This window comes from Salmo trutta, chromosome 38 (genome assembly GCF_901001165.1).
Source record: "Salmo trutta chromosome 38, fSalTru1.1, whole genome shotgun sequence".
Taxonomy (NCBI): domain Eukaryota; kingdom Metazoa; phylum Chordata; class Actinopteri; order Salmoniformes; family Salmonidae; genus Salmo; species Salmo trutta.
In genome coordinates, this window is record NC_042994.1 from 6,869,990 (window position 1) to 6,881,359 (window position 11,370).

The following is an 11,370-nucleotide window of genomic DNA, read 5'->3' on the forward strand; positions in this document are numbered from 1 at the left end:
TTTTGTCTCTGTGAAATAATGATTCTTGTGTCCATTGCTTCTAATTGAGAACAGGTGGTGTGCAGTCTGTAGTAAAAATGACTGCTGTTAAGTTAATTCTTTGCTTTTCTAATCTTTTCACCTTTGCTACTGGTTGTTCAAAATAATAGCTTGGGTCTACATAAGAACATTTGTCAAGGGGTGACTTGTCAGACATTCCTCATGTTCATACTTCAGCTGTAGGCATGCATTGTATACAGTGAGACTGTCTTCAACCTCGGTCTAAGCTGTTGGTGAGTAAGCCAATGTATAGGGAATTGTTTTTAGATGGTCAGACCATGGCTCATTTGGCATTAGAATTGAGTGGCCTTTTAGTTTTAAACTTGCATTTGGCCTTATACTATAGCCCATATGGCAAAGTCAAATCAGTTTAGGTGTCTGTCCCACATCTAGGTCATGGCTCAAATGTTGTTTTGGACACTTCAACCCCAGACTACTTCATTTAATTTGTCACAATATGGAATTTGACACAATCTCAATGTGTCTGCAGCCTTTATGCACAACACATTTCTACCGGACCACTGAGGTTGCACCTGCAACAGCCCCTGGCAGGAACTTCATTAGCCTGCATTAAAAGGTGCACTTGATTTAAGCTCACCCAGTGCCGTGGAGAGTTAGATTTCCCTCTATAAAAGCATCGGATCGGTCCATGATGTGCAAACCCTCCAGCACACCAGCTGAATGAAGTATAGACACCTAAACTCAATTGGGCCAATGGAAGTTCAGTTCAGTGGCTGGCAGGGTCTAGGATTCCTTTATAAGGTGCAGCAACAAAGATGAGCAGCTACAATTAGGAAGATCTCCTTGTAATGCTTCTGGCTACCATTGGTTTTCATATTGAGGTGTGGATTTGAAAAAGGGCTGTGACTTTTGAACTACTTGAGATGAGTTGTATAGCTCTCGTTTGTTTCCCTCTTTGTTCCAGGTTTTACAGGTAGCTGTTAACTGAAGGATACATTTTTATTATTCCTTGGATTTGTTGCCTGTTAATTGGAGGGATAACCTGCTATGCTCCACCTAAAGGTGTTTGTGCTACACAAAGTAATTCAGTTAAAATAACACTTTGTATAGTGCCAATAACTTGAATATATGATGGCATTTTACTATGCAGAAATTTCTTGGCTCCTAGGTAATTATTGATATAAAGACACAAGGTCCTATTCTAAAGCAACAAGAGGGACCAGCTCCTATGCCCCAGCAAGAAGGCCTCCCGAGTGGTGCAGGAACTGCATCGCAGCGCTAGAGGCGTCGCTACAGACCCGGGTTTGTTCAGTGCTGTATCACAAATGGCTGTGATCGGTTGTCCCATAGGGCAGCGCACAATTCGCCCAGCGTCGTCCGGGTTAGGGGAGGGTTTGGCCGGTGGGCTTCACAAGTAGGCGGTCACTGTAAATAAGAATTTGTTCTTAACTGACTTGCCTAGCTAAACAAAATAAACTGTCTTGTGTCCCAGCAACAAAAGGAGCCGCCTTGGCAGAAGCAACCAGCTACAATGTCTCAGCAAGTGTGGCAGCTAGCGCAAATATCTTCGGCGAAGCAACCGGCTGCTGTGCCTCAACAGCAGAAGCAACCGACTGCCATGCCACAGAATCCTTAGCAAGTGTGGCATCCAGCCCAAATTCACCCAGCAGCAGAAGCAACCGGCCCCCATTCCTCAGCAAGTGTGGCATGCCGCAGAAGCAACCAGCTGCATCCAGCTCTGATCAAGCATCTGGCTCAAATGCCGCAGCAGCAGAATCAACCGGCCCCCAATCCCCAACAAGTGTGGCATCCAGCTCCAATGCCTCAGCAGCAGAAGCAACCGACTGCCGTGCCCCAACAAGTGTGACATCTGGTTTAAATGCCCCAGCAAAAAAAGCAACCGGCCACTGAGCCTCGGCGGCAGACGCAACCGACCGCCATGCCTTAGCAAGTGTGGCGTCCAGCTTGAATGCAGCAGAAACAACTGACTGCCATGCCTCAGCAGCAGAAGCAAGTGTGGCATCCAGCCCAAATTCCCAAGCAGCAGAATCAACCGGCCCCTATGCCCCAGCAAGTGCGGCATCCAGCTCCGACGCAAAAGCAGCTGGACGCTGATCCTAAGCAGCCTCCGCTAGTGTGGTATCCAGCTCCAATGCCCCAGCAGCAGAAGCAACTGACTGCCATGCCTCAGCAAGTCTGCCATCCAGCCCAAATGCCCCAGAAGCAACTGGCACCATGTCTCAGCAGAAGCACTACGAAAGTACTAAAGATGGTGGTTCTGGTAGCTCTCAGGCCAGCATCGTTGAACAGTCAGTTCTCATCCCAATCCGTTCCTGTTGACTGATTATGCCTGTTGACAGTGGAAATGCTCCCAATGACAGTGATGTTGGCATATTTGAACCAAGCACATAAAGGATCCTACAAGGTAACGTACAACTTTAATCTGATCTTAACTTTGCTTTCTGAATTTGAAGTCCTTTTTTACTAAGCATGTATATGCCAACAGGAAAATATAATGGTGGAGTCATCCTTTAGAAGCTGGTGGTGAGACTTTTAATGTCAAATTGATTAAATAAGGTTCTGTTGCTGACACTGTTTTAATTTCTTTCAGGTTTTAGTCATGCTTTTGTTTTGACCAGGAAGTTGCCGGTACTCTTGCATGATTGAATCAATAAAAATGTGTCATTGAAATACTGAGGGTTCTCCTGTGCCCACTGTGCTTGCTGATTTCAAACAGATGATGTGGGTTGCCAGTGCAGGTTGTAGTAAAAGGGAATGTGGCTCAGTTTTCAAATATCTGGTGTTTACATTTGCTACTGGTTGTTCAAATTCAAAGATTGGCTCTACGTTAGTGTTGTCAAGTGGCGAATTGTCAGACCTTCCTCATGGTCCTATTTTGTGTATGTTGACACCCCTTCAAATTACTGGATTCGGCTAGTTTGGCCTCATCAGCGTATAAAATCGAGCACACAGCCATGCATGCAGCCTTACTGAAGAGCTCAGTGACTTTCAACGTGGCACAGTCACAGGATGACACGTTTCCAAGTGAGTTTGTCAAATGCTACCCCGGTCAAATAAGTCCTGTTAATGTGATAGGCCACACAAACTCTCAGAACAGTGCTGTAACGCATAATCGTCTGTCCTCGGTTACAACACTTGGTGTAAAGCTCGCTGCCATTGGACTCTAGCGCAATGGAAGTGAGTTCTCTGGAGAGACTGATCCCTCCCCCCATCGGGCAGGAAGAATCTGTGTTTTGCGGATGCCAGGAGAACGCTACCTGCCCAACTGCATAGTGCCAACTAAAGTTTGTTGGAGGAATAATGGTCTGGGGCTGTTTTTGATGGTTTGGGCTAGACCGCTTAGTTCCAGTGAAGGGAAATAGCAATAACATTCTAGACAATTCTGTGGTTCCAACTGTGGCAACAGTTTGGGGGGAAGGCCCTTTGCTGTTTCAGCATGACAATGCCCCTGTGCACAACGCAAGGTCCATACAGAAACGGTTTGAGATTGGTGTGGAAGAATTTGACGGGCCTGCAAATAGCCTTGACCTCAACCCTATCGAACACCTTTGGGATGAATTGGAACGCCGACTGCGAGCCAGGCCTAATCAATCAACATCAGTTTCTGACCTCATTAATGCTGTTGCGGCTAAATGGAAGGAAGTTCCCGCAGCAATGTTCAAACATCTAGTGGAACGTCTTCCCAGAAGAGTGGAGGCTTTTATAGCTGCAATTGGGGGGAGTAAACTCTATATTAATGCCCATGATTTTGAAATGAGATGTTCAACAAGCTGCTGTCCACATAATTTTGGTCATGTAGTGCACTTTAGATGTAGTTATGTAGGCATGCATTGTACACGGTGTTGACAATCCAGACGTATTCTTCAACCGCAGTCTGAGCCTTAGGGAGAGTACTAAGCTAACATAAGGAATTGTTTTAAACGTTCATACCATGATCAATTAGCTGTATACATTTTTGGGACACTTTAGGTATCAACATTTTATCACAATGTTTTGATAAAATATAGAATTTTGCCTTTGCTGCCCACAGAAACACATTGAATAACACCTTTTTATAAATGGCAAAGTTTTGAAGTCTGTCCAATATGTAGGTGATGGCACATATTTAACCCTTTATGTATGTTGACACAACTACCTCCATGCATCCATTAGTTTGTATGGCTTACGTTCAGATGAGTCCGTGAAACTTGTTGGGGTCGTAGAGCAAAACGGAACCATATTCGTGAGTCTCCCCTTTCCATAGTGGTCATAATAGTTTGTAGGCCAAACCGTTCAGACGCCACAGATGCTTTCGTGAGAAGATGGATTTCTGTTATGTCACATGGTCTGACAAACTCCGCTGTAGCTCAGATGCACCAGATGCGGAAGGGCGACATGGGCAGGCGGATAAAGTGGATCAAGATGCAGCCCATGCAAAAACCTGATATTTTTAGCTTAAATTTATCAATTTCTTTGTTGTTACCTATATTGATTCACATGAGCGTCAATAGATTTTTAACCTATAGCTCATTCCTCCTGCAAGTCCATTTATCGTACCACAGGGTCTTAAAAAATGGATTCAGCGTACTTGAACTTTACAATGCCTGGAACGGTTTAACCTATCAATTAACAAAGATATTCTCGAACAGACAATAGAACGTCAACAAAGCCTCCTTCACTCATGCTGCCAAACATGCCCTCATAAAACTGACTATCCTACCGATCCTTGACTTCGGTGATGTCATTTACAAAATAGCCTCCAACACTCTACTCAGCAAATTGGATGCAGTCTATCACAGTGCCATCCGTTTTGTCACCAAAGCCCCATATACTACCCACCACTGTGACCTGTGCGCTCTCGTTGGCTGGTCCTCGCTACATATTCGTCGCCAAACCCACTGGCTCCAGGTCATCTATAAGTCTTTGCTAGGTATAGCTCCGCCTTGTCTCAACTCACTGGTCACCATAGCAACACCCACCCTTAGCACGTGCTCCAGCAGGTATATTTCACTGGTCATCCCCAAAGCCAATGGGGATGGTCGCAGTTGTAAATGAGAACTTGTTTTCAACTGGCCTAACTGCTTAAATAAAGGTTAAATAAAAAAAATAAAACAAGTACATTTTTCTAAACCAAGTATTGTTGGTGAAATCATCTAACTACATAGTATGAGAACTCAGACCTGAAATGGATCCATTTAAGTTCCAATGATGAAGCCGGCAAGGCACCAGCAGGAAAGCTTAGCTAGGATACATGGAACTCATTCACAAACATTGACACAAATGAACACATTTGCCTGCTGTAGTCGACTGCCTGTTTGGCCAAAGACTCATGACACGGGATAAAATTGTATACGCATTCAATGGTCTGCTTTTATGTAAAAAAATGTAATTCTGTGTTGTCGGACAATCTCTTGTCTACCATGCAGTAGCACTCAAATTTGGACACCCCTACTCATTCAAGAGTTTTCTTTATTTTTACTATTTTCTACATTGTAGAATAATGGTGAAGACATCAGAACTATGAAATAACACATATGTGACCCGATTCAGGGAACTAGGCGTATGTCGCAAGTCACGACTTCACAGGAGAGCCGTTTGAACGTAAAAATCTAAATGCTTTTTCTGGCAGAAATTCCTTCTCGAACATGTGAACTTTCATGTGCCTTAATAACAAACATGTATGCCATCTGTAAATACCAATACAATTGTTAAATTACGAGCCTTGCTGGTTAAGCCACAGTAAAAGTAAGCAAACTTCTCACTAGCCATGATTGTTTGAGATAATGAGTGGGCTGGACATGCCGAGAGAGGAGTTCGGATTGGTCTGCCGTATTGAAGTCGTCTGTCTATTTGAGTTCGTCAGTCTGTGTTGGTAATCCTGTCGAACGCTGCTTTTTAAAAAATGTTTTGTATAGTGGAGCTGCATAAGTGTTTCTCTCCGTTTTCTGGAGGATCAAGATTTGAAATCAGTGTAATTAGAGTATGATAGCTAAAGAGATGGAGAAAACACCTGTCTCCGGATAACATCTTCAAACCGTGCAACCGTGGTATGGCATTCCTGACAGGGAGACCATCCATGATGCATGTTTATAGTCTAGCATTAGCTAGCTACATTTTCAGATATGACACATTTCTAATTTTGACAAAGTGGTTTCATTTCAAGCTAAAGTGTACAGTTAGCTGGCTGGTTCCCTAGCTGACGTTATTATTTGTTTCCCAGAGCCATTTGCTTTTCTTGTTAGAGCCTAATGTTAGCTAGCTAACATTGGACCTGGTTGGTTAGCTCCCAGCACTGTGGCATTGTTGCCACTTTGTTCATTGTTGTTTATCTAGCTAACGTTACGTGACATGTGTACAACACCCGTTGAATATGGCCGATGTCAGTAAACGTCTGCAAGAAAGCATCATGAAATTGTTTCCAGCAGAATTGGTTAGGATGTTTTCATGTTAACCAGAGGTAAACAAATCATCGTGAACGATGCTGAATGGGTGTAGACAAAGAAGAGCTCTAAACTAGATACCAAAACATTCAAAGGTGATTTTCTCAAAAGTGAGATTAAAAGTTGATCAACTGTCATGATATACCATTTTGAAGCTCTGAGTCTCTACTTTTAGCAGATGTAAAATAAAAATAAAACATAATTTCACATTTTACTACATAAGATCGAATCCAGGTGGTGAGTCACATATGGAATCATGTAGTAACCAAAACAAGTGTTAAAAAAATCTAAATATATTTTATATTTGAGATTCTTCAAAGTAGCCACCCGTTTCCTTGATGACAGCTTTGCACACTCTTGGCATTCTCTCAACCAGCTTCATGAGGTAGTCACTTGGAATGCATTTCAATTAACAGGTGTGCCTTGTAAAAAGTTAATTTGTGGAATTTCTTTCCTTCTCAATGCGTCAGTTGTGTTGTGACAAGGTAGGGGTGGTATACAGAAGATAGCCCTATTTGGTAAAAGACCAAGTCCATATTATAGTGAGAACCATTCAAATAAGCGAAGGGAAACGACAGTCGGGAACATTTCAAGAACTGAACGTTTCTTCAAGTGCATCAAGAGCTATGATGAAACTGGCTCTCATGAGGACCACCACAGGAAAGGAAGACCCAGAGTTACCTCTGCGGAAGAGGATAAGCTCATGAGAGTTACCAGACTCAAAAATTGCAGCCCAAATAAGTGCTTCACAGAGGTCAAGTAACAGACAGATCTCAACATCAACTGTTCAGAGGAGACTGCGTGAATCAGGCCTTCATGGTCGAATTGCTGCAAAGAAACCACTACCCAAAGAAACCAATAAGAAGAGACTTGCTTGGGCCAAGAAACACGAGCAATGGACATTAGACCGGTGTAAATCTGTCCTATGGTCTGATGAGTCAAAATTAGAGATTTGTGGTTCCAACCGCCGTGTCTTTGTGAGACGCAGAGTAGGTGAACGGATGATCTCCGCATGTTTGGTAACCACCATGAAGCATGGAGGATGAGGTGTGATGGTGTGGGGCTGCTTTGCTGGTGACACGGTCTGTGATTTATTTAGAATTCAAGGCACGCTGGCTACCACAACATTCTGTAGCTATACGCCATCCCATCTGGTTTGCGCCTAATGGGACTATCGTTTGTTTTTCAATAGGACAATGACCCAACACATCTCCAGGCTGTGTAAGGTCTATTTGACCAAGAAGGAGAGTGATGGAGTGCTGCATCAGATGACCTGGCCTCCACAATCACCCAACCTCAACCCAATTGAGATGGTTTGGCATGAGTTGGACCATAGAGTGAAGGAAAAGCAGCCAACAAGTGCTCAGCAAATGTTGGAACTCCTTCAAGACTGTTGGAAAAGCATTCCAGGTGAAGCTGGTTGAGAGAATGCCAAGAGTGTGCAAAGCTGTCATCAAGGCAAAGTGAGGCTACTTTGAAAAATCAAAAATATATTTTTGCATATCACACTTCTACCGGACCACTGAGGTTGCACCTGCAAAAGCCCCTGGCAGGATCTTAATTAGCATGAAATAAAAGGTGCACTTGATTAAGCTCACCCAGTGCAATGGGCAGGTAGAGTTCACTCTTTAAAACCATTGGATTTGTCCATGATGCGCAAACCCTCCAGCACACCAGCTGAATGAAATCAAGCTCCCCTAATCTCAATTGGGAAATTGGACCAATGGAAATGATGTTCAGTGGCTTGCAGATGTACCTAATTAACCAGCCAGATTAGAAGGGTCTAGGATTCCTTTGTAAGGCGCAGCAAGAAAGACAATCAGATACAATATCAGGGATCTCCTGGTAAGGCTTCTGGCTACCATTAGTTCTGAATACTGAGGTTTTGATGAGAAAAATGGCTGTGAGTTTTGAAATGTCTTTGAGGTAAGTTGTATGGCTCTAGTTTGTTTCCCTTGTCTTCCATGTTTTACAGGTAGCTGTATTTAACTGACAAGGATGTTTTTATTTTTCTTTAGAATTTCTTGGATTTGTTGCCTGCTAATTGGAGGGATAACCTGTTATCCTCCACCTAAAGGTGTGTTTTGTTCTACACATTTTAATTCAGTAAAAGTAACACTGTATAAATCCCAGAACTTCAAATGCTGGCATTTTACGATTTGTAACTTTCTTTTATTTCGCAGGTAACTATAGATATATTCCCCCAAATAAATTAAAAGGAACCACGACTGGCCCAAATACTTTAGGTGGAGCAACTGGATCCCGTACCGAAGCAGCCACCCACAATGCCTCAGCAAGTGCCACGACTGGCCCAAATACTTTAGGTGAAGCAACTGGCCACAGTGCCTCGGCAGCGGAAGCTACTGGCCACAGTGCCTCGCAAGCGGCCCCCCGTAATGCCTCGGCAGCAGAAGCGGCCACACATAATGCCTCGGCAAGTGTGGTAACTGGCCCAAATACCTTAGGTGAATCATCTGGCCACAATGCTTCATCAGGTGTCACGGCGGGCCCAAATACCTTGGGTGAAGCAGCAGCAGCAACCCGAAATGCCTCAGCAAGCGTTACGGCTGGGCCAAATACCTTAGGTGAAGCAACTGGCCACGGTTCCTCGGAAGCAACTGGCCACGGAGCCTCGGCAGCAGAAGCAACTGGCCACAGTGCCACCCACAATGCCTCGGCAAGTGTGTCAACTGGCCCAAATACCTTAGGTGAAGCACCTGGCCACAATGTTTCATCAGGTGTCACGGCAGGCCCAAATACCTTGGGTGAAGCAGCAGCAGCAACCCGAAATGCCTCAGCAAGCGTCACGGCTGGCCCAAATACCTTATGTGAAGCAACCGGCCACTTTGCCTCATCAAGTGCGGAATCTGGTTCAAATGCTTCGGCAGAAGCGACAGGCGCCCTTGCCTCGGCAGAAGCGACAGGCGCCCTTGCCTCGGCAGGAGCGACAGGCGCCCTTGCCTCGGCAGGAGCGACAGGCGCCCTTGCCTCGGCAGGAGCGACAGGCGCCCTTGCCTCGGCAGGAGCGACAGGCGCCCTTGCCTCGGCAGGAGCGACAGGCGCCCTTGCCTCGGCAGGAGCGACAGGCGCCCTTGCCTCGGCAGGAGCGACAGGCGCCCTTGCCTCGGCAGGAGCGACAGGCGCCCTTGCCTCGGCAGGAGCGACAGGCGCCCTTGCCTCGGCAGGAGCGACAGGCGCCCTTGCCTCGGCAGGAGCGACAGGCGCCCTTGCCTCGGCAGGAGCGACAGGCGCCCTTGCCTCGGCAGGAGCACAGCCTTGAACAGGAGGGCCAACTCCTCAAGCAACATGGATTTTAGCAGCAGTGATGTTTCTCAGGATTTTGTGTCTGATGGTGACAATGAAAGCACCTAATGTGTCAGCTCCAGCAGCGTTCAAGGCAGCATCGTTGAACAGTCAGTTCTCATCCCAATATAGTTACAAATCGGTTTATGAGAATGGCAGAACTGTCTACTCCCAATCCTGCCACACCCCTGGGGAGGTTATACCTTTTTGATAGCGGAGAAGCATATCCCCACCTGCTAAAAACTCTCAACCTGCTAAAGGAACCCCACCACAAGGCTACGGCTACTGGGATGCAATGTAATGTATAACTTTTACACATCTGAACTTTGCGTTCTGATTTTGAAATCCTTTGTACTAATCAGCTATCAACAGAATTGTAAATGTAGATTCATCCTTTGGATGACATTTGAGTTATTGCTGACACTTTCTTTAAGCTTCCACTGTATGCTTTTGCGACGGCCAGGGAGTTGCTGCTGCTCATGCTACCCTGCATTACTTGTAAAACAATAAAATATTGTACCTTTAAAAGGGCCTCCTTGTGTTTTTGAAATACTGTGTTTTTAATGTCTACCTTTGGCTTGTTGGTTGAGAACAGTGTTGGTTGCCAGTGCAATTTGTAGTAAAAGGGAATGTGGTTCACAGTTCCTAATCTTTTGGATTTCAAATATTTAATTTCTTTGCTGGTTGACAAATCCCAAGATTGGCTCTACATTAAAGCCACTGAATCCACCTTTACATGGATACTAAACATCAAATCCTGTTTTACAAAAACCTGAAAGCTTGTACCCCGGAGATGGGCTACTTTGGCATGTAAACATCTTAATTCTGTGTTTTGTAGTATGCACAGGCTCCGTTTCGCATCTCATGGTTGTCTGACTCTGTCAAAGAAATCAATTTAAAGTTGGCTACCTGCTCAGTTTGATCCACCATAACTGAGTTTAATGGCTACTTTCACCCCTAATTTAGACACGCTTCTGCTTACTTACATTAGGTAGGCCATTTGTCAACTATAGTTTAATACATGCAGCTTCTCTTGTCACAACTTGTTGCCCCATAAGACTAAAGTAGTGCTCACAAATGTCTTACGTTGATAGACAGAATGCATTAGTAATCTTAACAGGTAAAATGATTGAAGGAGCAGGTAGCATGCTAGAACACATTGGTCCTGTGCCAAATGTCATTTTGACAGATTATAAGGAAATGGAAAGCTGAGAATGGTAACTTCAGTTAGTCTTGGGTGTGTATTTTATGTGGTTGAAATGCTGTCTGTTAGCAAACATGACACATTACACGTGCATTCGCATTTTCCCTGAGACGCTGATAGAAATATTTATTAACTCCTGTTCCCAAGACAATTTAATGATACATTTTTATCATTTCACTGCAAATGAAGTTAATATAAACTCCTCAAAAAAATTATTTTCAGCAAACTTAACTTGTAAATATTTGTATGAACATAAGATTAGACATAAACTGAACAAGTTCCACAGACATGACTAACAGAAATGGAATTATGTGTCCCTGAACAAAGGGGGATTCAAAAGTAACAGTATCTGGTGTGCCCACCTGCTGCATTAAGTACTGCAGTGCATCTCCTCCTCATGGACTGCACCAGATTTGCCAGTTC

At 44.4% G+C, this 11,370-nt stretch overlaps 1 long non-coding RNA gene across 1 annotated transcript; it reads left to right on the top strand.

The window, feature by feature from the left end:
• Nucleotides 1-8,224: 8,224 nt before the first annotated feature.
• On the top strand, nucleotides 8,225-9,396 carry LOC115178144 (uncharacterized). The gene is made up of 3 exons (XR_003872561.1): nucleotides 8,225-8,366; nucleotides 8,459-8,517; nucleotides 8,624-9,396. It is a non-coding gene; the product is annotated as an uncharacterized LOC115178144 (long non-coding RNA).
• The last annotated feature ends 1,974 nt before the right edge of the window (nucleotides 9,397-11,370 follow it).